General features: G+C 41.7%; 1 long non-coding RNA gene across 2 annotated transcripts in view; it reads right to left on the bottom strand.

Annotated features, from left to right (window-relative positions):
• The window catches only part of LOC120320871, a 30,378-nt gene extending 9,609 nt beyond the window's left edge, over positions 1–20,769 (bottom strand). Inside the window, exons 1-3 of one of the 2 annotated variants that reach the window (XR_005560439.2) lie at positions 17,406–20,763; positions 10,192–10,279; positions 3,045–3,132 (exon numbers count right to left, since the gene is read on the bottom strand). This is a non-coding gene — a long non-coding RNA (uncharacterized LOC120320871). Of the gene's footprint in view, positions 1–3,044; positions 3,133–10,191; positions 10,280–17,405 lie in introns of both variants that reach the window. The other variant, XR_005560440.1, reaches the window with a different exon arrangement.
• Positions 20,770–25,399: the final 4,630 nt, after the last annotated feature.

The raw sequence follows: 25,399 nt of genomic DNA on the forward strand, positions 1-25,399 counted from the left end.
CAAACCAACGATTTATTCGCCCCTTTATTCCATTAACAAATCCCACACAGACCCAAAACACTAACGAAAATAACCTAACCCCTGTTAAACAAACTCCTCCGACCAGAAAACAGCAACTTACAACAGCTTAGTGACCTTAAAGGTCTACAAATCGGACTCCGCCAAGGAGGATCAGGTAGGCGGTGGAGGAGTGATCGCCGAGGACGGCTACTTGACCGATGCCTCAATCCTCAGCAGCCTTGCAAATATGGGTCCAATGACGGACCTAGACACATCGGACAAGGAGGGAGCCGATACTACAGTGGTGGAGATGCCCACAGCAGATGTCCGTGAGGCGTCTGCAAATAAACCTCCACCACAGTAAGGCAGCTTCCGCTGCTCTTCAACTCAATCTGGCTGAGGATGGAGTCGACATAGTCCTGATCCAGGAACCTTGGATAGTGGGAGGAAAGGTTTCAAGATTAGGGACTAAGGAATATAAGCTTCAAACAGCTCCCAGCGAAGGTAAAATAAGAGCCACAGCGATGCAGACAACGCGGCAGCCACCGTGGAGAGTCAGCCATCTCCATTCCGAGTGCTGTCATCATACATGGCATACGAAAGGCAAGAACCGCCGGATGAGCTGGTTCGGAGACAGGTAGAAGACAGCGAAAAGCAAAACATAGGCCTCCCAGTAGGCTGTGACGCAAACGCCCACCACACACAATGGGAAAGTACAAACACAAACGACCGCAGTGAGTCTCTTTTCAACTTTATCTTTAGTTCAAATCTCTTCATATGCAATAAAGGTAATGACCCTACTTTTTCATTAAGAACCGAAAAGAGGTAATAGACCTAGCTCTCATCTCTAAACCACTATTAGAGACAGTAACTTACTGGAGGTGCACTCTTTATCGGACCACAGGTAAGAAACGACTCTCACAACCAACCCCTAAAAACCAGCAGTTTTCTCAAACCCAAGGAAAACAGAATGGCAAAAATACAAAAATATTTTAAGGGAAAAATCCCAATGGTTCCCCCTCCATACCCCCAAAAAATTTCTAGTCTAAACGAACTAGTTTCAATTTTCACAGAAACCTGCAACTATGCACTAAAAAAGGCCTGCCCCAATAGCAAGCCCAAAAGGAAAAGAAAAAGAAAAAGAAGAAACCCACAAGAAGCGGGTCACTCATGTATCCTAAAAAAAATTCAAATAGTCCCCTTCAGTACAGACTACTGCACTCCAACGGAGTACATACAAACACCGTTCAAGACAATCATCCCAGAGAGGGACGAGTGGAATTCACGAACACCTGGCCCCCGGAATGCTATATGCTTCTATACGGACGGGTCAAAACTACAGAACAGAGTAGGAGGAGGAGTTTACTCCGAACAGCTAGGCCTACGCATCTCGTTCAGACTCCCCGATCATTGCTACGTTTTCCAAGCTGAAGTAGCAGCAATAAGGCAGGCCCTGAAACACTTAAAATCACTAAAACCGGAAAGCTTACATGTAAACATTTCCAGTGACAGCCAGCAGCTATCAAATCGATTGGCTCAATCTCAAGTCACTCGAAAACAGTATCGAATTGCCGGTCATCTTTACACGAGTTGACACAACAATTCGTAATCAGCCTTATATGGGTACCCGGACACAGGGACATAGAAGGCAACTGCATCGCAGATGAACTAGCTCGAGAGGGCACTACCGCGCCACTCATACAAGAGATGGAGGGCATGAGTATGCCTTTAGCCACTTGTAAACTACTACTTCGGGAAAATCTAAACCGTAACAAACAGACAATATGGGAAAACACCACACACTGTCGCCTAACACGCCAAATATGGCCAAAAATAAGCTCAAAAAGAACGTCAAAACTTTTAAGATAGACCAGAGCAAACCTCAGCACTGCTATGAGAGTCATTACAGGGCATTGGTTGATAGGCACCCATGCCAGAAGACTAAATTCCCCGTATAATGATTTCTGCCGTAGCTGTAGGGAGGAAGAAATGAAAGAAACGGTAGACCATCTACTATGCCACTGTCGAGCACTGCTAGCGATAAGGCTTGCTCAATTAGAAAGTTGATTCCTGATAGACACGTGCGACACCGATCCACATCAGATACAAAAATTCACCAGCGCCTATGGCTGGGGAAACTGCTAACTTCACACGAACCTCGACGGGCAAAAGGGGAAAACATACACGGTATCACAACGGGCCTCTAATGGTCTAAGTGCGTCGGATAACCGACGGCCGGTAAAATCTAACCTAACCTATGTATTTCATTCCCATGAATCACCACATAATTTGGAGTTATCACGAATTCTGTGTTGTTCGTGGGATGTGGTATTAACTTACGGAATAAAAATATTTCTTTCTTAAATAAAGGCAATTTAATTAAAAATAGTATATCTGTGTCATTAATGATAGTGCTTAACATTCATGGACACACCTGTCCGTTTCTTTCTTATCAAATAGGAATCTGGAAATCACCTCTAACTTAGCTAATAACAGGCTTTCGGCCTCGTCATTCAAGTTCAATCCTAACATATCTATAGTAAGCGGAATTCTATCGATATATTCTAGCCTATAAATCCTCCTGCCCTCTACCACAAATGATTTACTTATGCCATTGTTATAGTTAATAAATTCATTTACTCTACTCTGCTCTTCGTTTATGTATTTCGTCAAATTCTTAAACATGAATTTGACTTTGCTGCCTGTTTTCTACTGTGAGCTTATGCTCTCTCTCAACCTTTCCTTTTCCTCTCTCATCTTCCTTATTTCCTGTTCTAGTTTTTCGGCGTCATTTGCGTCTAAATTCCCTGTTATTGCTTTAACTACCGACCCTAATCCATTGAACAACCCTCTTGCTCTTCTATGTTTGGGCCATATTCCTTTTAATCTAGTTTTCATTTATTCCTTAGTGATCTAACTAAGTCCCTCGTTCCTGACTCATCTACGATTTCTCCAAGTATCCTCTCTATCCCATATATTATTTCCTTATATTCTTGCAACTTTACGAAGTGGATATAGGTTTGGTAAGTTTGTATCAGTCTTACCGTTCCCATTTCTATCTGAGCCAACGCGTCGTTCCCTTCCAAGGGTATTATTTCTAACCTGCTCTCCTCGGCCACGGCAATAGACCACCTGTAAAAAAAATGTTATTCGTTTGGTTTATTTATTTTTCGGATTTTCTCCTTGTGTATTTCTGCGGCTTGGTTGTTGTTAGTGTTAGGTTGTTATCTTTCAACACCTTGTGTTTAGGGAACCTAGGAGTGTGTTTATTTCTCCGATTCTCATTTCTAAATATCGTATTTCCAGCCTGCACCGGGTCTGGTTCCTGTCTTTCCATATAAGCTGCCTCAATTTTTCTCATCTTTTGGCTTTCTACCCTTTCCTTTACCTTCGGATAAACCTCGGCCTGAAACACATTGATTTTCTGCAAATAATCGTGTTCTTTATTGAACGTCAAGTTATTCAGAAAATCCTGCGCTCTGCCTGTAAAGAGTTTCTGAGGTGTCAGCTTCGTTGCTGAATGAATGGCGTTATTGTACGTTATAAACGCTTCACTCAGTATCTCTTCGTGTCGGAGTTCAAACTTCCCTGCCTTCTTGCTCTCCATAATCAACCGGTATGTCTCCGTTATTTTTGAGTGTAGTCTTTCGACCGTGGAGCTACCTGACGACTGTTGGAAGGATGTTGTATGCAGTTCAAGTTCGTACTGCCTACAAATATCCTTAAAGAGGTTCGACGAGAACTCGACCCCATAATCGCAGACTACCTTCTTGGGTATTCCAAACAGAGCGATAAAGTTTTTCATTGTTTTGACAATGTTAATACTTTCCTTGGCTAGAATAGTTACCCCCATGCATATCTCAAAAATTTGTCAATAATCGCGAAAACATTTTTCTTATTAACACGCTATAATTGATCTTGTGAGGCCTTCTATCGTGTTTTTGTGTTTGACAGCTATCGCAATCGTTAGTTGTTTGCGTTATCATGTGCCTCATATGAGGGAAAAACAGCTTACTTTTTAAATGAGCTAGTGTTTCTACTATACCCCTGTGGTTACTCTTCAGGTGATAATCCTTTACAACATCCTCTGCTGGTCTCTCTTGATTATATCCGGCAACAAGACTGTGCATCTTATTGCCCTATACAATTTACTGTAAGTAAAATATTTGCAAAAATACCTCTTGGATGGTTAAGACCAACTCCTCCGGTATCAGCAATGCTACCGTTCTCTTAGGTTTTAGAATTTCCTTGAGTTTACGGCAAATTGTCTCATCGTCAAAGTTATTTTCTGTCCACGTTATCCGCATTTTGTTCCTAAATGAAACTGGCTTCACTACTTTAGATGTTCCCCCTTTATCTATAACCACCTGAATGTTATATTCGTTCAGTGGTTTCACGGAAATTGGAAATCCCAACCGCAAGTCTTCCCCCGCGGAGTGTATCGTCCCTCCATTTGTTGCTACTTCCGAGGCGTCTTCCAATACGTTAAGCTCTGGTGGGATTCTGCTCAGCGCATCCGCCACTACGTTCTTGTATACTATTTCATAGTAATACTCTAACATCTGGAGTCTCAATCTTACGAGTTTAGAGTCGGGTTCTTTAATGCATCATAGGCCAGGTTAATGGTCTATGATCGGTCACTATTTTGAATTTAGTGCCAAACAGGTAGTGTCTGAAATGCCTTATCGATCAAATAATGGCAAGCATTTCCTTCTCTATCATAGCATAGTGTATTTCTGATGTTGACAGACAAATTGGGTAATTGCATAAGAGGGGTTTGCACACCTCAAACGCTTCTGGTTATACTTCGTCTCTTTGCACTGCCTTTCTTCCCTTAAGTTGTTTCGTCACCGGTTTTGTTGTTGCTGCGAAGTCCTTAATGAACTTCCTGTAGTAACCTAACAACCCTTGGAAGGCTTTTATCTGCTTCCTAGTCCTCGGGACGGTGAATTTCTTAATTGCTTAAATTTTTCCCGGATTCGATTTAATACCTTGTGGGGTCACTACGTGCCCTAAATATTCCACCTCTGTCCTCAGAAATTCCGCCTTATCCGTCTTCCGTAAGCTTCTTGAATACTTTTTCCAAGTCTGTAATATGTTCCTGCAAGGACGCTGAGAACACCATGATGTCATCCATATAAATGAGACAACATTGTTGCTGCTATAACCATTGTTGTTATACCCGTTGCTATAATTGCTGTTGTTATACTTGTTACTATTATAACCGTTGTTGTTATTCCCGTTACTATAATTGCTGTTGTTATAATTGTTACTATTTTAACCGTTCCACTGCCTACCTCGGCTCGCTTGGTTCTTATTCCATCTGGAGTTTATGTTCTGGTAATTGCGATATGGTCCTTGATAGCCTGTAGAATCCCCCTGATTGCAATTACCTGCCCTGAATGGATTGCCCGTTATCGGATATGGAATTCCGAAACCTGGCCATCCATTTACACTCGGCATGGCAAACGGAGGAGGATTTTTTCTTCCCCACTGGTACTGCGACCAAATGCCCTTCTCCCTGTGAGCCTTCAACACCTGGGGCTCCTCTTTCTCTCGATCCTAATTCTGAGTTTCCTTAGCGGCTTTGTCTTGCGACTCCACCGACCCCTGAGTTTTGGGTTCTGAGCCGGCACCCTCTAAGGCAACTAACTTTTCCTCCCTACAAGCTATCTCATAAGCCATGGCTATATTCGGGACCCTCATGTTCCTTATGGTTACTTCTATGGGTCCCTTTAAGTCCGAATTAAAGGCGTTAAGCACCATTTTCTCATACCATTTAATTTTTTCGCCCCTCAGCAGTATGATGTTCTCGCCTGTTTTGGTTAAACTCACCAAAGCTTTCTTTAGTCATAACCCTAGTGTAAAGGGCTTCTACATCCAGTTTCTTTTCCTTGTTTCTTTTGCAGTTTCTATGGGTCAGCTCCATTATCAAGTCCTGCTCAGATCTTTTGTCTTTGAAGTGGGAGATCAGTATTATTTTGATCTGATCCCAATTTAACTCTGACTCTGTAGGGTAGCTTGTCTTCGATTTCGGCCTAAAAGTTCTTAGACCGTTCTTAAGGTCGGAAAAAATGTTAATTAGACCGTCATGTAGAACATTTCTCCAACGGCATTTTTTGGAGTTCAGAATCGGGGTCCCGACCCGAAGCGGTAGCCATTGGGCATTAATTGAGATTAAGCCAGCGAGCAATACAGTGCGTTCAGTCCGTCCAAATGAATATAGTGATTTCTCAAATTACAAAAAAAGAAAAAAAAACAATTCAATCCAAAACTCGGAAACTTTAATCAAGTCTGCGAATGCACAGTGAATCTGCAGTGATATTTCTTTAACTTTAGTGCCAATCCCTAGAGCGTGGCACCTAGGAGAATACTATATTTCAAAAATTAACCAGTGAGGCCAGTGAGACCGGTGAGGAATGCATACATTGCCCGACCAGGAGGTCTTTTACTGGATTTCATCAGTCTGCAGCGCCACCGTTAAGCGCAAAAACATTATTTAATTAAATTTACCATCTTTACATTATCTACATTTATACATATTCTACCTTACACCGCTTTACACTTTACGGACTGCTTGTTAAGAAGATCGGCAAACAGCCAAGCAGATCAGCAAAAGTTATTCCGATCGGAAAATAAATTCCGCCTTATGTTAGGAAACTACTTTCAGTTATTTTGGAGGAGAAATAGTATTAATTTATGGCAATTTTTTTTCTTTATTTCATTCACCCTTTATCCCATTTTCCTTCCTCTTCCCACATAAGCAAAAGCCCGCCTAAGCTGGCGTGAAAAAAAAAGTAAAAGAAGAGAGAGTACCGCAGTAGGAGAGCGGCTCAAAAGAGCAGATTGAAAAGAAATAGGTCTTATTGGATTAAAAGGCGGTGTAAGCTGATTTCTCTTTCACAGGCAACCACCTGAAGCGCTTCATCGTGGGAAATCCAAAGTGAGTAGTATAATTTGTTTTACATAAATGAGAAAGCAGCTGCCGCCAAAGAAAATCAAATAAATAGCTACTGCGGCGCTACTATTTTCCAAGTCCATTGTTTATCAATAATAAATTCGAAAAAAAAGAAATTTAAAATTAAAATTAAAATTGCTCATGTCTAAAATTACCCTTGTCCCAATTCGTTAGTCCTTAAGTGTTTTTTTGTGATGTAAATAAGAGTGGGATACGAGACGAGCAAACAGTCGCGATGCCAAATGGTGGCGGTTTTGGCGGATTGTGGGCGTTAGAGTGGGCGTGGCAAAAAGTTTTTTTGGCAAATCGATAAAAATTTACAAGACTAATACAAAAATGAAAAAATATCAAAACATTTTTCAAAAGTGTGGGCGTGGCAGATTTGGGCGGTTTGTGGGCGTGGCAACATGAATCGACAAACTTGCGCTGCTTCTATGTCTCTGGAGTCTGTATGCTTAATCTCAACTTTCTAACTTTTGTAGTTCCTGAGATCTCAGCGTTCATACGGACGGACAAACGGACGGACAGACGGACATGGCCAGATCGACTCGGCTATTAATCCTGAACAAGAATATATATACTTTATATGGTCGGAAACGCTTCCTTCTGCCTGTTACATACTTTTCAACGAATCTAGTATACCCTTTTACTCTACGAGTAACGGGTATAAAAATCAATGTCCCAAAATGAATATGCACTGGTAGCTTTCCTGGACATAGAAGGAGCTTTTAACAACGTCATCCCAACGGCGACTACCGGAGCCCTGACAGACCTGGGGGTGGACCGCCACTTGGTGCAGGATAATAGCCTATGCAGATGACGTTGCTATCATCTTTACAGGCAAATACCCCCAAACGCTATGCAAAAAACTCAGTGTTTTGTCCAGCTGGACCAAAAATAATAGATTAGGAATTAACCCCTCAAAGACCGAGCTGGTTCTCTTCACTAAGTATAATATACCAGACTTAGTCCCACCTCTCCTCAACAATCAAAGACTTTCCTTCAGTAACAGCGCAAGGTACCTGGGCGTAATACTTGACAGGAAACTAAACTAGAACTTGAATCTCACAGACAGATACAAAAAAGCTTCAATAGCACTCTTCACGTGCAAGCAATAGGGGTCAAATGGGGCATGGCACCCTATATAGTTAACTGGATACTGGACTGGAACGATGGCCGTCATCGTCAGACCAATACTACTGTACGGGGTCGTCGTATGGTGGCCGGCTCTGAAAAAGAAATCCAGCATAAAAATGCTAGCAAAAATGCATAGAGCTCTGCATCAGCAGAGCTTTACGCACCACCCCAGCTCAGAAATAGCTGGCATGGAACAGGCTACAGTAGCGGCAATCAGGCTTAGAGATACCAAACAGTGGAACCCACAAGAAGCGGGTCACTCATGTATCCTAAAAAACATTCAAATAGTCCCCTTCAGGACAGACTACTGCACTCCAACGGAGTACATACAAACACCGTTCAACACAATCATCCCAGAGAGGGACGAGTGGAATTCACGAACACCTACCCCCCGGAATGCTATATGCTTCTATACGGACGGGTCAAAACTACAGAACAGAGTAGGAGAAGGAGTTTACTCCGAACAGCTAGGCCTACGCATCTCGTTCAGACTCCCCGATCATGGCTACGTTTTCCAATCTGAAATAGCAGCAATAAGGCAGGTCCTAAAACACTTAAAATCACTAAAACCGGAAAGCTCACATGTAAACATTTCCAGTGACAGCCAGCAGCTATCAAATCGATTGGCTCAATCTCAAGTCACTCGAAAACAGTATCGAATTGCCGGTCATCTTTACACGAGATGACACAACAATTCGTAATTAGCCTTATATGGGTACCCGGACACAGGGACATAGAAGGCAACTGCATCGCAGATGAACTAGCTCGAGAGGGCACTACCGTGCCACTCATACAAGAGATGGAGGGCATGAGTATGCCTTTAGCCACTTGTAAACTACTACTTCGGGAAAATCTAAACCGTAACAAACAGACAATATGGGAAAACACCACACACTGTCGCCTAACACTCCAAATATGGCCAAAAATAAGCTCAAAAAGAACGTCAAAACTTTTAAGATAGACCAGAGCAAACCTCAGCACTGCTATGAGAGTCATCACAGGGCATTGGTTGATAGGCACCCATGCCAGAAGACTAAATTCCCCGTATAATGATTTCTGCCGTAGCTGTAGGGACGAAGAAATGAAAGAAACGGTAGAGCATCTACTATGCCACTGTCGAGCACTGCAAGCTCCTGATAGTCACGTGCGACACCGATCCACATCGGATACAAAAATTCACCAGCGCCTATGGCTGGGGAAACTGCTAACTTCACACGAACCTCGACGGGCAAAAGGGGAAAACATACACGGTATCACAACGGGCCTCTAATGGTCTAAGTGCGTCGGATACCAACGGCCGGTAAAACCTAACCTAACCTATGTATTTCATTCCCATGAATCACCACATAATTTGGAGTTATCACGAATTCTGTGTTGTTCGTGGGATGTGGTATTAACTTACGGAATAAAAATATTTCTTTCTTAAGGCAATCTAATTAAAAATAGTATATCTGTGTCATTAATGATAGTGCTTAACATTCGTGGACACACCTGTCCGTTTCTTTCTTATCAAATGGGAATCTGGAAATCACCTCTAACTTAGCTAATAACAGGCTTTCGGCCTCGTCATTCAAGTTTAATCCTAACATATCTATAGTAAGCGGAATTCTATCGATATATTCTAGCCTATGAATCCTCCTGCCCTCTACCACAAATGATTTACTTATGCCATTGTAATAGTTAATAAATTCATTTACTCTACTCTGCTCTTCGTTTATGTATTTCGTCAAATTCTTAAACATGAATTTGACTTTGCTGCCTGTTTTCTACTGTGAGCTTATGCTCTCTCTCAACCTTTCCTTTTCCTCTCTCATCTTCCTTATTTCCTGTTCTAGTTTTTCGGCGTCATTTGCGTCTAAATTCCCTGTTATTGCTTTAACTACCGACCCTAATCCATTGAACAACCCTCTTGCTCTTCTATGTTTGGGCCATATTCCTTTTAATCTAGTTTTATTCCTTAGTGATCTAACTAAGTCCCTCGTTCCTGACTCATCTACGATTTCTCCAAGTATCCTCTCTATCCCATATATTATTTCCTTATATTCTTGCAACTTTACGAAGTGGATATAGGTTTGGTAAGTTTGTATCAATCTTACCGTTCCCATTTCTATCTGAGCCAACGCGTCGTTCCCTTCCAAGGGTATTATTTCTAACCTGCTCTCCTCGGCCACGGCAATAGACAACCTGTAAAAAAAATGTTATTCGTTTGGTTTATTTATTTTTCGGATTTTCTCCTTGTGTATTTCTGCGGCTTGGTTGTTGTTAGTGTTAGGTTGTTATCTTTCAACACCTTGTGTTTAGAGAACCTAGGAGTGTGTTTATTTCTCCGATTCTCATTTCTAAATATCGTATTTCCAGCCTGCACCGGGTCTGGTTCCTGTCTTTCCATATAAGCTGCCTCAATTTTTCTCATCTTTTGGCTTTCTACCCTTTCCTTTACCTTCGGATAAACCTCGGCCTGAAACACATTGATTTTCTGCAAATAATCGTGTTCTTTATTGAACGTCAAGTTATTCAGAAAATCCTGCGCTCTGCCTGTAAAGAGTTTCTGAGGTGTCAGCTTCGTTGCTGAATGAATGGCGTTATTGTACGTTATAAACGCTTCACTCAGTATCTCTTCGTGTCGGAGTTCAAACTTCCCTGCCTTCTTGCTCTCCATAATCAACCGGTATGTCTCCGTTATTTTTGAGTGTAGTCTTTCGACCGTGGAGCTACCTGACGACTGTTGGAAGGATGTTGTATGCAGTTCAAGTTCGTACTGCCTACAAATATCCTTAAAGAGGTTCGACGAGAACTCGACCCCATAATCGCAGACTACCTCCTTGGGTATTCCAAACAGAGCGATAAAGTTTTTCATTGCTTTGACAATGTTAATACTTTCCTTGGCTAGAATAGTTACCCCCATGCATATCTCAAAAATAAAATAAATATTGTCAATAATCGCGAAAACATTTTTTCTTATTAACACGCTATAATTGATCTTGTGAGGCCTTCTATCGTGTTTTTGTGTTTGACAGCTATCGCAATTGTTAGTTGTTTGCGTTATCAAGTGCCTCATATGAGCTTACTTTTTAAATGAGCTAGTGTTTCTACTATACCCCTGTGGTTACTCTTCAGGTGATAATCCTTTACAACATCCTCTGCTGGTCTCTCTTGATTATATCCGGCAACAAGACTGTGCATCTTATTGCCCTATACAATTTACTGTAAGCAAAATATTTGCAAAATACCTCTTGGATGGTTAAGACCAACTCCTCCGGTATCAGCAATGCTACCGTTCTCTTAGGTTTTAGAATTTCCTTGAGTTTACGGCAAATTGTCTCATCGTCAAAGTTATTTTCTGTCCACGTTATCCGCATTTTGTTCCTAAATGAAACTGGCTTCACTACTTTAGATGTTCCCCCTTTATCTATAACCACCTGAATGTTATATTCGTTCAGTGGTTTCACGGAAATTGGAAATCCCAGCCGCAAGTCTTCCCCCGCGGAGTGTATCGTCCCTCCATTTGTTGCTACTTCCGAGGCGTCTTCCAATACGTTAAGCTCTGGTGGGATTCTGCTCAGCGCATCCGCCACTACGTTCTTGTATACTATTTCATAGTCATACTCTAACATCTGGAGTCTCAATCTTACGAGTTTAGAGTCGGGTTCTTTAATGCATCATAGGCCAGGTTAATGGTCTATAATCGGTCACTATTTTGAATTTAGTGCCAAACAGGTAGTGTCTGAAATGCCTTATCGACCAAATAATGGCAAGCATTTCCTTCTCTATCGTAGCATAGTGTATTTGTGATGTTGACAGACAAATTGGGTAATTGCATAAGAGGGGTTTGCACACCTCAAACGCTTCTGGTTATACTTCGTCTCTTTGCACTGCCTTTCTTCCCTTAAGTTGTTTCGTCACCGGTTTTGTTGTTGCTGCGAAGTCCTTAATGAACTTCCTGTAGTAACCTAACAACCCTAGGAAGGCTTTTATCTGCTTCCTAGTCCTCGGGACGGTGAATTTCTTAATTGCTTAAATTTTTCCCGGATTCGATTTAATACCTTGTGGGGTCACTACGTGCCCTAAATATTCCACCTCTGTCCTCAGAAATTCCGCCTTATCCGTCTTCCGTAAGCTTCTTGAATACTTTTTCCAAGTCTGTAATATGTTCCTGCAAGGACGCTGAGAACACCATGATGTCATCCATAGAAATGAGACAACATTGTTGCTACTATAACCATTGTTGTTATACCCGTTGCTATAATTGCTGTTGTTATACTTGTTACTATTATAACCGTTGTTGTTATTCCCGTTACTATAATTGCTGTTGTTATAATTGTTACTATTTTAACCGTTGTTGTTATTCCCGTTACTATAATTGCTGTTGTTATAATTGTTACTATTTTAACCGTTCCACTGCCTACCTCGGCTCGCTTGGTTCTTATTCCATCTGGAGTTTATGTTCTGGTAATTGCGATATGGTCCTTGATAGCCTGTAGAATCCCCCTGATTGCAATTACCTGCCCTGAATGGATTGCCCGTTATCGGATATGGAATTCCGAAACCTGGCCATCCATTTACACTCGGCATGGCAAACGGAGGAGGATTGTTTCTTCCCCACTGGTACTGCGACTAAATGCCCTTCTCCCTGTGAGCCTTCAACACCTGGGGCTCCTCTTTCTTTCGATCCTAATTCTGAGTTTCCTTAGCGGCTTTGTCTTGCGACTCCACCGACCCCTGAGTTTTGGGTTCTGAGCCGGCACCCTCTAAGGCAACTAACTTTTCCTCCCTACAAGCTATCTCATAAGCCATGGCTATATTCGGGACCCTCATGTTCCTTATGGTTACTCTTTAAGTCCGAATTAAAGGCGTTGAGCACCATTTTCTCATACCATTTAATTTTTTCGCCCCTCAGCAGTATGATGTTCTCGCCTGTTTTGGTTAAACTCACCAAAGCTTTCTTTAGTCATAACCCTAGTGTAAAGGGCTTCTACATCCAGTTTCTTTTCCTTGTTTCTTTTGCAGTTTCTATGGGTCAGCTCCATTATCAAGTCCTGCTCAGATCTTTTGTCTTTGAAGTGGGAGATCAGTATTATTTTGATCTGATCCCAATTTAACTCTGACTCTGTAGGGTAGCTTGTCTTCGATTTCGGCCTAAAAGTTCTTAGACCGTTCTTAAGGTCGGAAAAAATGTTAATTAGACCGTCATGTAGAACATTTCTCCAACGGCATTTTTTGGAGTTCAGACTCGGGGTCCCGACCCGAAGCGGTAGCCATTGGGCATTAATTGAGATTAAGCCAGCGAGCAATACAGTGCGTTCAGTCCGTCCAAATGAATATAGTGATTTCTCAAATTACAAAAAAAGAAAAAAAAAACAATTCAATCCAAAACTCGGAAACTTTAATCAAGTCTGCGAATGCACAGTGAATCTGCAGTGATATTTTTTTAACTTTAGTGCCAATCCCTAGAGGGTGGCACCTAGGAGATTACTATATTTCAAAAATTAACCAGTGAGGCCAGTGAGACCGGTGAGGAATGCATACATTGCCCGACCAGGAGGTCTTTTACTGGATTTCATCAGTCAGCAGCGCCACCGTTAAGCGCAAAAACATTATTTAATTAAATTTACCATCTTTACATTATCCACATTTATACATATTATACCTTACACCGCTTTACACTTTACGGATTGCTTGTTAAGCAGATCGGCAAACAGCCAAGCAGATCAGCAAAAGTTATTCCGATCGGAAAATAAATTCCGCCTTATGTTAGGAAACTACTTTCAGTTATTTTGGAGGAGAAATAGTATTAATTTATGGCAATTTTTTTTCTTTATTTCATTCACCCATTATCCCATTTTCCTTCCTCTTCCCACATAAGCAAAAGCCCGCCTAAGCTGGCGTGAAAAAAAAAGTAAAAGAAGAGAGAGTACCGCAGTAGGAGAGCGGCTCAAAAGAGCAGATTGAAAAGAAATAGGTCTTATTGGATTAAAAGGCGGTGTAAGCTGATTTCTCTTTCACAGGCAACCACCTGAAGCGCTTCATCGTGGGAAATCCAAAGTGAGTAGTATAATTTGTTTTACATAAATGAGAAAGCAGCTGCCGCCAAAGAAAATCAAATAAATAGCTACTGCGGCGCTACTATTTTCCAAGTCCATTGTTTATCAATAATAAATTCGAAAAAAAAAGAAATTTAAAATTAAAATTTCTCATGTCTAAAATTACCCTTGTCCCAATTCGTTAGTCCTTAAGTGTTTTTTTGTGATGTAAATAAGAGTGTGATACGAGACGAGCAAACAGTCGCGATGCCAAATGGTGGCGGTTTTGGCGGATTGTGGGCGTTAGAGTGGGCGTGGCAAAAAGTTTTTTTGGCAAATCGATAAAAATTTACAAGACTAATACAAAAATGAAAAAATATCAAAACATTTTTCAAAAGTGTGGGCGTGGCAGTTTTGGGCGGTTTGTGGGCGTGGCAACATGAATCGACAAACTTGCGCTGCTTCTATGTCTCTGGAGTCTGTATGCTTAATCTCAACTTTCTAACTTTTGTAGTTCCTGAGATCTCAGCGTTCATACGGACGGACAAGCGGACAGACGGACATGGCCAGATCGACTCGGCTATTGATCCTGAACAAGAATATATATACTTTATATGGTCGGAAACGCTTCCTTCTGCCTGTTACATACTTTTCAACGAATCTAGTATACCCTTTTACTCTACGAGTAACGGGTATAAAAATCAATGTCCCAAAATGAATATGCACTGGTAGCTTTCCTGGACATAGAAGGAGCTTTTAACAACGTCATCCCAACGGCGACTACTGGAGCCCTGATAGACCTGGGGGTGGACCGCCACTTGGTGCAGGATAATAGCCTATGCAGATGACGTTGCTATCATCTTTACAGGCAAATACCCCCAAACGCTATGCAAAAAACTCAGTGTTTTGTCCAGCTGGGCCAAAAATAATAGATTAGGAATTAACCCCTCAAAGACCGAGCTGGTTCTCTTCACTAGGAAGTATAATATACCAGACTTAGTCCCACCTCTCCTCAACAATCAAACCCTTTCCTTCAGTAACAGCGCAAGGTACCTGGGAGTAATACTTGACAGGAAACTAAACTAGAACTTGAATCTCACATACAGATACAAAGAGCTTCAATAGCACTCTTCACGTGCAAGCAATAGGGGTCAAATGGGGCATGGCACCCTATATAGTAAACTGTATATATACGGCCATCGTCAGACCAATACTACTGTACGGGGTCGTCGTATGGTGGCCGGCTCTGAAAAAGAAATCCAGCATAAAAATGCTAGCAAAAATGCAAAGAGATCTGCATCAGCAGAGCTTTACGCACCACTCCAGCTCAGAAATAGCTGGCATGGAACAGGCTACAGTAGCGGCAATCAGGCTTAGAGATACCAAACAGTGGAACCAACAAGAAGCGGGTCACTCATGTATCCTAAAAAACATTCAAATAGTCCCCTTCAGGACAGACTACTGCACTCCAACGGAGAACATACAAACACCGTTCAACACAATCATCCCAGAGAGGGACGAGTGGAATTCACGAACACCTGGCCCCCGGAATGCTATATGCTTCTATACGGACGGGTCAAAACTACAGAACAGAGTAGGAGGAGGAGTTTACTCCGAACAGCTAGGCCTACGCATCTCGTTCAGACTCCCCGATCATTGCTACGTTTTCCAAGCTGAAGTAGCAGCAATAAGGCAGGCCCTAAAACACTTAAAATCACTAAAACCGGAAAGCTCACATGTAAACATTTCCAGTGACAGCCAGCAGCTATCAAATCGATTGGCTCAATCTCAAGTCACTCGAAAACAGTATCGAATTGCCGGTCATCTTTACACGAGATGACACAACAATTCGTAATCAGCCTTATATGGGTACCCGGACACAGGGACATAGAAGGCAACTGCATCGCAGATGAACTAGCTCGAGAGGGCACTACCGCGCCACTCATACAAGAGATGGAGGGCATGAGTATGCCTTTAGCCACTTGTAAACTACTACTTCGGGAAAATCTAAACCGTAACAAACAGACAATATGGGAAAACACCACACACTGTCGCCTAACACGCCAAATATGGCCAAAAATAAGCTCAAAAAGAACGTCAAAACTTTTAAGATAGACCAGAGCAAACCTCAGCACTGCTATGAGAGTCATCACAGGGCATTGGTTGATAGGCACCCATGCCAGAAGACTAAATTCCCCGTATAATGATTTCTGCCGTAGCTGTAGGGACGAAGAAATGAAAGAAGCGGTAGAGCATCTACTATGCCACTGTCGAGCACTGCAAGCGATAAGACTTGCTCAATTAGGAAGTTGATTCCTGATAGACACGTGCGACACCGATCCACATCGGATACAAAAATTCACCAGCGCCTATGGCTGGGGAAACTGCTAACTTCACACGAACCTCGACGGGCAAAAGGGGAAAACATACACGGTATCACAACGGGCCTCTAATGGTCTAAGTGCGTCGGATAACCAACTGCCGGTAAAACCTAACCTAACCTATGTATTTCATTCCCATGAATCACCACATAATTTGGAGTTATCACGAACTCTGTGTTGTTCGTGGGATGTGGTATTACCTTACGGAATAAAAATATTTCTTTCTTAAATAACGGCAATCTAATTAAAAATAGTATATCTGTGGGATTAATGATAGTGCTTAACATTCGTGGACACACCTGTCCGTTTCTTTCTTATCAAATAGGAATCTGGAAATCACCTCTAACTTAGCTAATAACAGGCTTTCGGCCTCGTCATTCAAGTTCAATCCTAACATATCTATAGTAAGCGGAATTCTATCGATATATTCTAGCCTATAAATCCTCCTGCCCTCTACCACAAATGATTTACTTATGCCATTGTAATAGTTAATAAATTCAGTTACTCTACTCTGCTCTTCGTTTATGTATTTCGTCAAATTCTTAAACATGAATTTGACTTTGCTGCCTGTTTTCTACTGTGAGCTTATGCTCTCTCTCAACCTTTCCTTTTCCTCTCTCATCTTCCTTATTTCCTGTTCTAGTTTTTCGGCGTCATTTGCGTCTAAATTCCCTGTTATTGCTTTAACTACCGACCCTAATCCATTGAACAACCCTCTTGCTTTTCTATGTTTGGGCCATATTCCTTTTAATCTAGTTTTCATTTATTCCTTAGTGATCTAACTAAGTCCCTCGTTCCTGACTCATCTACGATTTCTCCAAGTATCCTCTCTATCCCATATATTATTTCCTTATATTCTTGCAACTTTACGAAGTGGATATAGGTTTGGTAAGTTTGTATCAGTCTTACCGTTCCCATTTCTATCTGAGCCAACGCGTCGTTCCCTTCCAAGGGTATTATTTCTAACCTGCTCTCCTCGGCCACGGCAATAGACCACCTGTAAAAAAAAAGTTATTCGTTTGGTTTATTTATTTTTCGGATTTTCTCCTTGTGTATTTCTGCGGCTTGGTTGTTGTTAGTGTTAGGTTGATATCTTCCAACACCTTGTGCTTAGAGAACCTAGGAGTGTGTTTATTTCTCCGATTCTCATTTCTAAATATCGTATTTCCAGCCTGCACCGGGTCTGGTTCCTGTCTTTCCATATAAGCTGCCTCAATTCTTCTCATCTTTTGGCTTTCTACCCTTTCCTTTACCTTCGGATAAACCTCGGCCTGAAACGCAATGATTTTCTGCAAATAATCGTGTTCATTATTGAACGTCAAGTTATTCAGAAAATCCTGCGTTCTGCCTGTAAAGAGTTTCTGAGGTGTCAGCTTCGTTGCTGAATGAATGGCGTTATTGTACGTTATAAACGCTTCACTCAGTTTGTGTCGGAGTTCAAACTTCCCTGCCTTCTTGCTCTCCATAATCAACCGGTATGTCTCCGTTATTTTTGAGTGTAGTCTTTCGACCGTGGAGCTACCCGACGACTGTTGGAAGGATGTTGTATGCAGTTCAAGTTCGTACTACAAATATCCTTAAAGAGGTTCGACGAGAACTCGACCCCATAATCGCAGACTACCTTCTTGGGTATTTCAAACAGAGCGATAAAGTTTTTCATTGCTTTGACAATGTTAATACTTTCCTTGGCTGGAATAGTTACCCCCCATGCATATCTCAAAAATTTGTCAATAATCGCGAAAACATTTTTCTTATTAACAAAATATATGTCGATATGCACTATCTCCAAGGGTCTGTCCGGAGTTTTAGTTTCACTACTTTAGATGTTCCCCCTTTATCTATAACCACCTGAATGTTATATTCGTTCAGTGGTTTCACGGAAATTGGAAATCCCAACCGCAAGTCTTCCCCCGCGGAGTGTATCGTCCCTCCATTTGTTGCTACTTCCGAGGCGTCTTCCAATACGTTAAACTCTGGTGGGATTCTGCTCAGCGCATCCGCCACTACGTTCTTGTATACTATTTCATAGTAATACTCTAACATCTGGAGTCTCAATCTTACGAGTATAGAGTCGGGTTCTTTAATGCATCATAGGCCAGGTTAATGGTCTATAATCGGTCACTATTTTGAATTTAGTGCCAAACAGGTAGTGTCTGAAATGCCTTATCGACCAAATAATGGCAAGCATTTCCTTCTCTATCGTAGCATAGTGTATTTCTGATGTTGACAGACAAATTGGGTAATTGCATAAGAGGGGTTTGCACACCTCAAACGCTTCTGGTTATACTTCGTCTCTTTGCACTGCCTTTCTTCCCTTAAGTTGTTTCGTCACCGGTTTTGTTGTTGCTGCGAAGTCCTTAATGAACTTCCTGTAGTAACCTAACAACCCTAGGAAGGCTTTTATCTGCTTCCTAGTCCTCGGGACGGTGAATTTCTTAATTGCTTAAATTTTTCCCGGATTCGATTTAATACCTTGTGGGGTCACTACGTGCCCTAAATATTCCACCTCTGTCCTCAGAAATTCCGCCTTATCCGTCTTCCGTAAGCTTCTTGAATACTTTTTCCAAGTCTGTAATATGTTCCTGCAAGGACGCTGAGAACACCATGATGTCATCCATATAAATGAGACAACATTGTTGCTACTATAACCATTGTTGTTATACCCGTTGCTATAATTGCTGTTGTTATACTTGTTACTATTATAACCGTTGTTGTTATTCCCGTTACTATAATTGCTGTTGTTATAATTGTTACTATTTTAACCGTTGTTGTTATTCCCGTTACTATAATTGCTGTTGTTATAATTGTTACTATTTTAACCGTTCCACTGCCTACCTCGGCTCGCTTGGTTCTTATTCCATCTGGAGTTTATGTTCTGGTAATTGCGATATGGTCCTTGATAGCCTGTAGAATCCCCCTGATTGCAATTACCTGCCCTGAATGGATTGCCCGTTATCGGATATGGAATTCCGAAACCTGGCCATCCATTTACACTCGGCATGGCAAACGGAGGAGGATTGTTTCTTCCCCACTGGTACTGCGACTAAATGCCCTTCTCCCTGTGAGCCTTCAACACCTGGGGCTCCTCTTTCTTTCGATCCTAATTCTGAGTTTCCTTAGCGGCTTTGTCTTGCGACTCCACCGACCCCTGAGTTTTGGGTTCTGAGCCGGCACCCTCTAAGGCAACTAACTTTTCCTCCCTACAAGCTATCTCATAAGCCATGGCTATATTCGGGACCCTCATGTTCCTTATGGTTACTCTTTAAGTCCGAATTAAAGGCGTTGAGCACCATTTTCTCATACCATTTAATTTTTTCGCCCCTCAGCAGTATGATGTTCTCGCCTGTTTTGGTTAAACTCACCAAAGCTTTCTTTAGTCATAACCCTAGTGTAAAGGGCTTCTACATCCAGTTTCTTTTCCTTGTTTCTTTTGCAGTTTCTATGGGTCAGCTCCATTATCAAGTCCTGCTCAGATCTTTTGTCTTTGAAGTGGGAGATCAGTATTATTTTGATCTGATCCCAATTTAACTCTGACTCTGTAGGGTAGCTTGTCTTCGATTTCGGCCTAAAAGTTCTTAGACCGTTCTTAAGGTCGGAAAAAATGTTAATTAGACCGTCATGTAGAACATTTCTCCAACGGCATTTTTTGGAGTTCAGACTCGGGGTCCCGACCCGAAGCGGTAGCCATTGGGCATTAATTGAGATTAAGCCAGCGAGCAATACAGTGCGTTCAGTCCGTCCAAATGAATATAGTGATTTCTCAAATTACAAAAAAAGAAAAAAAAAACAATTCAATCCAAAACCCGGAAACTTTAATCAAGTCTGCGAATGCACAGTGAATCTGCAGTGATATTTTTTTAACTTTAGTGCCAATCCCTAGAGGGTGGCACCTAGGAGAATACTATATTTCAAAAATTAACCAGTGAGGCCAGTGAGACCGGTGAGGAATGCATACATTGCCCGACCAGGAGGTCTTTTACTGGATTTCATCAGTCAGCAGCGCCACCGTTAAGCGCAAAAACATTATTTAATTAAATTTACCATCTTTACATTATCTACATTTATACATATTCTACCTTACACCGCTTTACACTTTACGGACTGCTTGTTAAGCAGATCGGCAAACAGCCAAGCAGATCAGCAAAAGTTATTCCGATCGGAAAATAAATTCCGCCTTATGTTAGGAAACTACTTTCAGTTATTTTGGAGGAGAAATAGTATTAATTTAGGGCAATTCCTTTCCTTTATTTCATTCACCCTTTATCCCATTTTCTTCCTCTTCCCACATAAGCAAAAGCCCGCCTAAGCTGGCGTGAAAAAAAAGTAAAAGAAGAGAGAGTACCGCAGTAGGAGAGCGGCTCAAAAGAGCAGATCGAAAAGAAATATTGGATAATTATTGGATTAAAAGGCGGTGTAAGCTGATTTCTCTTTCACAGGCAACCACCTGAAGCGCTTCATCGTGGGAAATCCAAAATGAGTAGTATAATTTGTTTTACATAAATGAGAAAGCAGCTGCCGCCAAAGAAAATCAAATAAATAGCTACTGCGGCGCTACTTTTTTCCAAGTCCATTGTTTATCAATAATAAATTCGAAAAAAAAAGAAATTTAAAATTAAAATGAAAATGAAAATTGCTCATGTCTAAAATTACCCTTGTCCCAATTCGTTAGTCCTTAAGTGTTTTTTTGTGATGTAAATAAGAGTGTGATACGAGACGAGCAAACAGTCGCGATGCCAAATGGTGGCGGTTTGTGGGCGTTAGAGTGGGCGTGGCAAAAAGTTTTTTTGGCAAATCGATAAAAATTTACAAGACTAATACAAAAATGAAAAAATATCAAAACATTTTTCAAAAGTGTGGGCGTGGCAGTTTTGGGCGGTTTGTGGGCGTTAGAGTGGGCGTGGCAACATCGACAAACTTGCGCTGCTTCTATGTCTCTGGAGTCTGTATGCTTAATCTCAATTTTCTAGCTTTTGTAGTTCCTGAGATCTCAGCGTTCATACGGACGGACAAACGGACGGACAGACGGACATGGCGACTCGACTCGGCTATTGATCCTGAACAAGAATATATATACTTTATATGGTCGGAAACGCTTCCTTCTGCCTGTTACATACTTTTTAACGAATCTAGTATACCCTTTTACTCTACGAGTAACGGGTATAATAAAAATTTTTTCAAACCGTCAATAACATCAGACGTTTGTTCCCAAGATCTCAAAAAGTCCATCAACAAAAGTATGTGTATGATCTGTATGTATGTATGGACAAGTATAAGCCATTTGGCTCTTACGCCGCTACTGAATCAGAACACATATTGTTTTATTATTATTATTATTATATTAATTTGTCCAATTGTCTGCAGGAAGAGTTTTAGCCATTTAGCTTGAGCTCCGCGTGCATTTAATGTTTTAAATAATTTATTTTGTTATTTTTATTCCTTTTAAATTTTGTTTTGTTCGTTAATATTTTGTATAGAATTAAAAACATTAAATGTATTAATTGTACAAGCCAATTGTTGTCTTTTGCCTTTTGTGTTTTGTATAATTTGTCATTTAATAATGAAATCCAAAAGGTTAATGTATATAGGATGTTAGATATAGGACTAGTGAAAAGTTCACTAGGATTTCAAAGAATCAAGGAATCACTTGTTGCCTTTTGCCTTGTGTTGAGCCAAGTTATTTGTTTTTTATGTCTAAATACAACATCCTTCACCTTCCGTTCTAGTAATTTTCTGTTTTAAATCAGTAGTGTCAATAGCGTACATTTAAACCACGTCAGGACTTTAATAACAAGTAATTTTACACAACGATACCTGAAAACGATTGCATGACAACCCGATTTTTATTTGTTTATTTATTTTCTTTGAACTTTTTACTGTGTTCTCATTTATTCATTTAATAGGATAATTTTTATACCCGTTACTCGTAGAGTAAAAGGGTATACTAGATTCGTTGAAAAGTATGTAACAGGCAGAAGGAAGCGTTTCCGACCATATAAAGTATATATATTCTTGATCAGGATCAATAGCCGAGTCGATTTGGCCATGTCCGTCTGTCCGTCCGTATGAACGTCGAGATCTCAGGAACTACAAAAGCTAGAAAGTTGAGATTAGGAATACAGACTCCAGGGACATAGACGCAGCGCAAGTTTGTCGAATCATGGTGCCACGCCCACTCTAACGCCCACAAACCGCCCAAAACTGCCACGCCCACACTTTTGAAAAATGTTTTAATATTTTTTAATTTTTGTATTGGTCTTGTAAATTTCTATCGATTTGCAAAAAAACTTTTTGCCACGCCTACTCTAACGCCCACAAACCGCCCAAAACTGCTACGCCCACACTTTTGAAAAATGTTTTAATATTTTTTAATTTTTGTATTGGTCTTGTAAATTTCTATCTATTTGCAAAAAAACTTTTTGCCACGCCCACTCTAACGCCCACAAAATGCCAAAAACTGGCCTTCGCACTTACACTAGCTGAGTAACGGGTATCAAATTTATTTATTTTATTATATAATATATCCTTGAGTTTATAGTATAGGTCACTGAAAAGCATAGGTTTATTAGAGATGCCACTAGCACACAGCACGGAAGACTTAACTAAACTTGTCAAAAATATATGCCACATCTGTGCTAGAACTATTTCTTATCCTAGCCAAATTCTAACCACCAGTTGCGGACATGAATTTCACCGAACTTGCTTTACTGCGAAATCGGGGAATAATAAAATCTGCCCTGTCTGCTCTAGTTCCCTTTCATTACCGTCTACCGAAAACTTTTCCGGGGACCTAGAAAACCAACCCTCTGGGACAAAACTTAAAGCTCCAAGAGCACAACCGAACGTACTATCTAGGTCCAAAACTAGTCAAGAAAGGCTACAACAAAAAACCACAATGTCCAACCCAAAGAACCAGGAACAGCCTTCACCTCCGACTGAACCCACAAGCAATTTTCAGACAGCAATGGCTGAAAGCATAAGATCGGCTTTCTCGGGAGCCATTACGGCCGCCTTGGCCCAGCAAACAAAATGTTTTGCAGACGCTTTGGGCCAACACACAAATAGCCTAACCCAAGCGATCACTGCGGGCTTTGAAACTCAGGCATCAAGCCTTGCGCCTATCCAAGTAGTTATAGACCCAATATACGACAGAGCTAACGCAGTTCCACAAGTCTCACCAAATGTAGGTCTATCCTGAAGCGTAAACCACTCTCCTGCATCAGCAATGGCCTCCTTAAGACTGGATAAGATAGCCCAGATAATGTTTAACTGGAAGCTACGTTTCTCAGGACAGGCTTTATTTACCGAGTCGAAGCTTGAGCCGGTCAAACATTGGACGGTAATCTTCAACTCGTGGCTCAAAATGCCAGTACGTTATTCGAGGGTATAGCGAGCGAGTGGTATTGGCGTTACCACAAAAGTGTAACCGTTGTGCGCTGGTATGAATTATGCGCCCCACTCAAAGGGCAATTTAAAAACGACCGACCTGACAGGAATATCAGGGCCGATATAGACCAGAGACAGCAACGCGGAAACGAATCATTCGATGATTTCTACCGGGTAATCGCAACTCTTGCGAATAGACTATGGCAACCCAAGGAGCTATGGTTGAAACCTTACGAGCCAATCTCCAACCCGAAATTCAGCACGAAATTTTAATACCTAGAATGCCCTAGCCCGGAACCGATATGTTCTGGGTCGCGAAAAGGCAGAGTAACGACATATTTGCCGCACTCGTTTCTCGTGGTCGTTTGAAGGAAATCCTTCTCGCACATGGAATCGGATTCTTTTACCAACTTTGTTGGTATATTCTCCACCTCCCAAAATTTTGTGAGTAGTTAGTCCAGTGAATTATCGTACGCGTGGGAGATCTGTGTCGAAAAGGAGGAAATTCTGCTTTGGGCTGAGGCTGACACTGGCCCAGTTAGAACCCAGCCGAAAATGGTCTCTTGCCCCAAGAGAGAGCCACAGATGTTGGATTTTTCTCCACTCAGAAGCACCGAAGGCAGAATTCGGCTCCGATAAGGACATCTATTTGTGCGCTCTCATAGAATTGGATCCGCCAGTGGAAAATCGGGAAGATCCCGAAGTAAATTTTGCCGAATTGGGTAGGAAGGCAGATTTCCGGCTAGTTGAAAGAGCCGTCGTCTCCAACTGCAACGCGGGCCTAGTCGGAGATCGGATGGTGAAACTGCAGAGCTTCTTGGACTGAGCGGCTACTGTTTGGTTTAAGCCTGAGACTTGCCTAAATGGCAATCTAATTACATTGAACAGTCGCTCGGTTATGAATGTTGCCTCTGATCCGGAGTCGATCAGGGCGCGTGCCTTAAGATGGGAAATATTGATTACGGCAGTGCTAAGAAGGATAGCTCTTGAGCCCGTGGCGAAATAATTTTGAACACCGGCTTGCTCATTTGGAACGAAATTTGCCTGATTAGCGGAAATTGGCCTTGCAGGATTTGAAGGGCTTGAATTGCTGGAAAAGGGGTTGTTTCGGTGCAACAACGTGTGATGCCGGCCACGGCAAGTAAAACCATTGTGCGTGCTTTTGCACTCACGAAGCTGATGTCCCTTTACAAAGCAGTTTAAGCATAACTGCTTCCGTTTAATGTAGGCTGACCGGTCGTCAACCGACATTTGGAGAAAACGCGGACATACACGGACAGGATGGTTTTCCTTGTTGCACAAGTCGCAACTTTTCGATTTTGGAGCCGCTTTCGTCTCATAGGAATTTAGTTTTCTAGAGGGCCCACTTGAGTTCATCGCTTTGGAGTGCGACTGACTTGGTACGGACGGTCTCACATCATCGATGGCCTCTAGGGTTCGATGACGTTCTGTGAGGAAGGTGTTCAGCTCTGCCCATGTCGGGATGTCGGCTTTCTTATGGAGCGACTGCTCCCATAAGG

The sequence above is a fragment of the Drosophila yakuba genome, chromosome 2L, assembly GCF_016746365.2.
Source record: "Drosophila yakuba strain Tai18E2 chromosome 2L, Prin_Dyak_Tai18E2_2.1, whole genome shotgun sequence".
Classification (NCBI taxonomy): domain Eukaryota; kingdom Metazoa; phylum Arthropoda; class Insecta; order Diptera; family Drosophilidae; genus Drosophila; species Drosophila yakuba.